The sequence below is a fragment of the Suricata suricatta genome, chromosome 3 (genome assembly GCF_006229205.1).
Source record: "Suricata suricatta isolate VVHF042 chromosome 3, meerkat_22Aug2017_6uvM2_HiC, whole genome shotgun sequence".
Lineage (NCBI taxonomy): Eukaryota > Metazoa > Chordata > Mammalia > Carnivora > Herpestidae > Suricata > Suricata suricatta.
The window spans coordinates 150,994,500-151,000,589 of NC_043702.1; positions in this window are offsets into that span (position 1 = coordinate 150,994,500).

Here is a 6,090-nt window from a genome sequence, read left to right on the forward strand (position 1 = left end):
CCCCCCCCCCCCCCCCCACGCCGCGGGGCTGGGGCTGCGGGGCGCCCTCGCCTTCTGGCAGACGGCGACCACCCCTCTCCGCGCCGCCAGCCCCGCCTTAGCGGGATTGCCTCCCTCCCCCCATCCTAGCTCTCCCCGGAAAAGTCTCTCCAGAGACTGAAGGTGACTTGTGGATTATTTATTTGCCTTCGCTCTCCCCCGCAAGGGGGTGAACCCGGCCCTCACCCAAACCCCCACCCATGCGCCACGGGCCGAGGGATGATGGAGTTGGCGGGGTGGGAGAGTCTCCCTCTCGCGCCGAGGGTCTCAGATCTGTCAGTGGCCCCTGCTGCGGGGGACGTAATTGGAAGTGAGGTGGAAGGAGAGTGGGAGTGTCACCTCAGGGGCTGTGCCAGGTGCCAGAGCGCCCTGGAGCGGGGTCCACGCAGACCGTCAGCTCCAGTTTAGCTGACACACGCTGTCCCTTCCCACCCCCTCACCCCGCCCCGGCTGGCCATGGGGTTGCTGGGTCCCCTGTGTTCCCGCTTCAGAGGGAGTCAGGGGTCCTGGAAGCCAAGCCCTTCTGCTTTGGAAACACTCAGGACCAAATTATTAGGGCCACGCAGGGGAGGTGCGGAGTGTCTCACGCACCGCTTGGTTAAGTTGATCCTCCAACTCTGGTGCCACGGTCCCCCTCCACTTCTCCCACGCCATGTTACTCTTCCTTGGCCCCTGCCGTGGCCGGAAAGATACCCCTTTGGATACCATTGCAGAGCCTCCTTCTCCTCGGCTTAAATTGGACAGGGCCGCCCCCGCGGAGCCCTCTGAAAGGCAGCGGCATTCGCTCTCCAAGTGCAGCTGGGAAAACAGACCCAAAGCAGGGGAGAGATGACTTGCAAACTGGAGGCTGCTGAAGATTTCCCCTAGTTCTAGTTCCTGGCTGGGTGTTTTTCTGGGCTGCATGGGCTCAAGCAAGCGGAAGACCCAGGAACAAAACCACAGTTGGGCTATCCCAGAGAAACTGGGGTGGGGGACCCCGACGTACTCAGCCAGGTGCCCTCATGCTTGGGCTCACTCCTAGAAATATCCATGCTGGTGGGCTTTCCTATCCACCCTTCCCGAGGTGATGGAGAGGACACAGGTGTCATAGAGATCCCACTTTAGGACGCCCAACTGACAAAACAGGACCAATTCGGGAGTGATGATCCCCATTATCAAATTCTTTTGTAAACGGAAGAATTCTCCTCTTAAGATGCAAGTTTTGTGTACGTTGGATTTTCTTTGGGTTTTGTACAAGATGGGATGCATAGGGGATTCCGAAACTCCTAAGAAGCAACCCAGGATGCTTCCTGATTCTGCCTGGAGGTTTAATTAGAAATCTATCAGGGTGTTTTTCTGTTTTCTCTTTATCCTTTAAAAACGTATTTTGACTACAAAACCTCCCTTACCTGGGTCCTTTTTAGGAACGCGTGTAGTGCAAAGAACAAGAAGGGGAATGGGAATAATTCTAAAGGGCAGGTTGGAGTGCCAGGTTTTGTGAAAACAACAGAGATACACACCCCACACCCAACTGGCCCGTCTCTTCCTCACTCGGCTCTGCACCTCCCTCGGGGCTCCTTACTCAACAAGGAGCTCTGAGCAGGCAGTGGAAAGGGTCGTGGGGCAGGAAACCGGCTCACAGAGAAGAAAAATAATGATAATAACACAGCGAACTTCCCTGAGCTTACTCAATGCCAGGCACCGTTCTTAGCACCTCACTTGTAGCAACTCATTTAAACTGCACAACAACCCTATGGAGTAGTACTGTTATTCTTATTTTGTGTATAAGGAAGCCGAGGCACAGAGAGGTTAAGAAAGTTGCCCCAAGGGTGCCTAGGGGGCTCAGTCAGTTGAACATCCAACTCTTGATTTCAGCTCCAGTCATGATCTCTCGGGTTGGTGTATTTGAGCCCCACATTGGGCTCCGTGCTGACAATGCGGAGCCTGCTTGGGATTCTGTCTCTCTCTCTCTCTCTCTCTCTCTCTCTCTCTCTCTGCTCCTCCCCTGCGCTCTCTCTCTCAAAATAAATAAGTAAACAAGAGAAAGAAAGAAAGAAAGAAAGAAAGAAAGAAAGAAAGAAAGAAAGAAAGAAAGAAAAGAAAGAAAGAAGCTTGCCCTAGGTCACATCATATAGCTGTTGAGTTAAGTTTTGAACCCAGGCATTTGTCTCTGGAACCAGACACTTGGAAATGGTCTTGCTTTATGGGTTTTTCACTATAACTGTGTAGGGTACAAGTTATACCCTGTCCTCACCGGGCACAGGCATGGGGCTGAGTATTCCTGAGCTGACACTTCTGGGAAGGAAAGTGTGGGCCTCTGGGGCTTCCTGCTGGGATCTGAGGGGTAGGGTGGGGGGCTTAAGTCCTATCCGTTCAGGCTTAGTCCCTCCAGCCCCAACACAGAATGTCATGAAGAACCCTGTCCTTTGGCAAGGAGCGAAGTGGGTTTGGGGAGGAACGGAGGATTCGTCATAGGGGTGGCCTGTGTGTAAAGGAAAGTGACAACCTATCAAGGTCTGGACGACTCATCACAACCCCTCCTTCTCAAAAAAGAACCCCAGTAGCCCTAAAAGCAGCCACTAAAGCTTGATTCCTTGGGGCCTCACCACAAATTCAAATGTCCATGCCCCCCCTCCATACACACATCAAGTGCTTTTCAGCTTAAGTGATTACCCGCGAGGGTAGTGCGCCAGGCTGTACTTGTGAGGGGTGGGGGTTGGTTCAACAAATGGCAGGAGCCAGCTGTTGCAGACAGACACACTGGAGAGGCTCAGGACAGCCCACATCCCGGCCTGCTGCTGGGCCCAGACTGAGGACCAGGGCTGAAGAGGTTCTCTGGATGCCTCCATGGGGACATGCATTGGAGGGTCTGCGTGTGGACGGCCTTGGATGTTAGAGCAGGACAGGACAGGAACTCTCTGCTCAGGATCAGTCATTCCCCGCCCGCACCCCTGCCCCCAGCTTCCAGCAGGGACGGATCTTGAGGGGAGCCACCATGTACAGGCCAGGAGGGAGATGGATACAATTAGAGTCAGAAGAATCTGGACTAGACCTTCAGTAGAAATAATTTGCTTATCAAGAGCAGGAAACCATTCAGAGGAAAGAAGAATGCAAAGCCACCTGGCTGGTGGGGTGTATGGGTATGTGCTTTGTCCGACAGGAAAGAGAACGGGGTATTTAGATAAAAGGTTAGGGTTTGTTTTTTCGTGGTTACTTGTGGACCAGTCTAACCACCCTGGGCACTTTGGGAGACCCCTTTATCTCAAAGACATCAGATAAATGGCTTTCAGACCTTCCCCAGCCTTCTCTCAGCCTCCCCTTGGCCTCTAGCCTGCATGCACCCTCCTAATTGAGGGCTTGAGTTCTTCCCCTCTGCCCTATTTACTGTCTCTTTCTCTACCTCTCATTTCCCCCAAATTCCTGCAAGTCCTGCCCTGCCCAAGACCCAGCTCTGACCCCCTCCTGCCCATTGCATGAAACCTAGTCTTTCCTGCAGGGTTTCCCAAGCCACCATCAGACTGCTTCCCCAAGAGGCTGGCCCCCTAAAGTATCTGGAACAAAGTACAAAGGTATTTTCTTCTCCTGAGCTGGGCCCTGGTTGGTCTCCCCTCTAAAAAGCCTCTAACTCTCTCTCCCTCCAGCAGTTGGTCTCCCTTTCAGCAGGCAGCAAACCTGGCCTGAAAGCCTACTTGGGGTCTGGCCCCCAACACGGTTCTTGCTTTAAAAACTCATCTCGGGGCACCTGGGTGGCTCAGTTGGTTAAGCGTCCGGCTTTGGCTCAGGTCATGATCTCACGGTTCATGGGTTCGAGCCCTGTGTAGGGTCTACGCTGACAGCTAGCTCAGAGCCTGGAGCCTGTTTCAGATTCTGTGTCTCCCTCTCTCTCTGACCCTCCTCTGCTTGTGCTATCTCTCTCTGTCTCTCAAAAATAAATAAAAAACAGGAAAAAAATTAAAAAAAACTCATCTCAACATGGGAATTACCATATAACCCAGCAATGCCACTCTTAGGTACATACCTCAAAGCCCTGAAAACATGTCAACACAAAACCTTGTACAGGAATGTTTATAGAAGCATTATCCATTTGTTAAAACCTTTTATTTATTCTTGAGAGAGATAGAGTGTGAGCAGGGGAGGGGCAGAAAAAGGAGACACAGAATCTGAAGCAGGCACCAGGCTCTGAGCTGTCAGCACAGAGCCCGACGCAGGGCTTGAACCCACAAACCATAAGATTGTGTGACCTGAGCTGAAGGTGGAGGCTTAACTGACTGAGGCACCCAGGAGCCCAAGCAGCATTATTCGTAATAGCCAAAAAGTGGAAGCAAACCAAGTGTTCATCAATGGATGGATGAACTGAGGAAATATGGTACACCTATACAGTGGGATAGTATGCAGACAGAAAAAGGAATGGGTTTATTTTTTTTTATGTTTTACTTTATTTTTTGAGAGAATAAGAGACAACGTGAGCAGGGGAAGGTCAGAGAGAGAGGGAGACATAGAATACGAAGACAGGCTCCAGGCTCCGAGCTAGCTGTCAGCACAGAGCCCGACGCAGGGCTCTAACCCACGAACCGTGAGATCATGACCTGAGCCGAAGGCGGACACTTAACCTGCTGAGCCACCCAGGTGCCCCTTTTAAAAATTTTTTAACATTTATTTATTTTTGAGAGACAGATCATGAGCAGAGTAGGGTAGAGAGAGAGGGACACACAGAATTGGAAGCAGGCTCCAGGCTCTGAGCTGTCAGCACAGAGACCTGAGCCGAAGTCAGACGCTCACCCACTGAGCCACCAGGCGCCCCAAAAGGAATGGGTTTTCATGCATGCTACAGCATGGAGGAACTTCGAAAACATCATGCTAAGTGGAAGGAGCCAGGCACAAAAGACCACATGCTATATGTTTCTATTTGTATGAAGGTCCAGGAGGGAAAACCTATTGATAGAGAAAGTAGAGTAGTAGGTTCCTAGGATGTGGAGAGGAATGGGGAGCGACTGCCAGTAGGTGCAGGTTTTCTCTCTGGGGAGAAGGGAAATGCTCTAAATTTAGATTCCAGTGATGGGTTCACATCTCTGAACATACTAAAAGCCATTGAATTATACATTTGAATAGATGAATTTCACGGGATGTAAATTATATCTCAATTTTTTAAAGATTTTATTTTTTAAGTAATCTCTATACCCAACATGGGGCACGAACCTGCAACCTGAGATCGAGTCGCACACTCTACCGCCCCATCTCAATTTTGTAAATAAATTTTTAAAAAATCTCAAAACTCATCCCAGTCCTTCATTTACTCCTCCAACAAGCGTCTTTTGAGCCAAACCCCATTTTAGGCGAGAATACAATAGACAAGGTCCCTGCTTTCAAGGAGCTTCCGCTCTGGGGACCATTATAGTGAAGTGAAGGAAGTAAAGCAGGCTGAAGACGGAGAGCAACAGGGTTGGGGGTGGTTTACTTTCACCAGGTGGTCGGGGGAGCCGCTTCGAGAAGGGGACAGTGGAGCTGACATGTCAATGACAGGAGAGAGCCATGCATGAAGTTGCTGCAGGAGAGGGATCCCAGGCGACAGAGCCCTTAGACCACCCCTGCAAGGCCAGCACCCTGGTGGGCCAAGCCTGTCATCACATACAAGGCGTCCCCCCAGGCCGAGTCTATTAGGACCTGAGTCCTGCCTTGGGCTAGGACCGCCCCAAAGACAGGCTTTTGAGCCCCCCCTCTGGGTCTCCCCGACCTTAATAAAGGGCCCTGAGTAAACAGGGGTGTCAGTATGGCAGTGGCCAGTTAAAGGGGGCCACAAGAAGGCAAAAGTTGCCCCTTCCCTATCGGCCGGCTTGACCTGTTCTCCAGCCTGCCCTAGCTCCCAGAGTGCAGCCTTGACTCCTGGCTTCTTGTCCGGGACCCCGACTCCCTCTCTTGGCGCTGCCGGCTCCTTTTGGGGTGAAGAGAGGCTAGGGATGCTGCTGACTCTTCCTGCGTTCTCCTCTTCCCTGGTCCCTCCAGGAAGATTATCGGGGTGGGCAGGGGATGCCCTTTGGTAAGAGTGTGAGAATGTCAGTGCCCATGCTGGGCTCA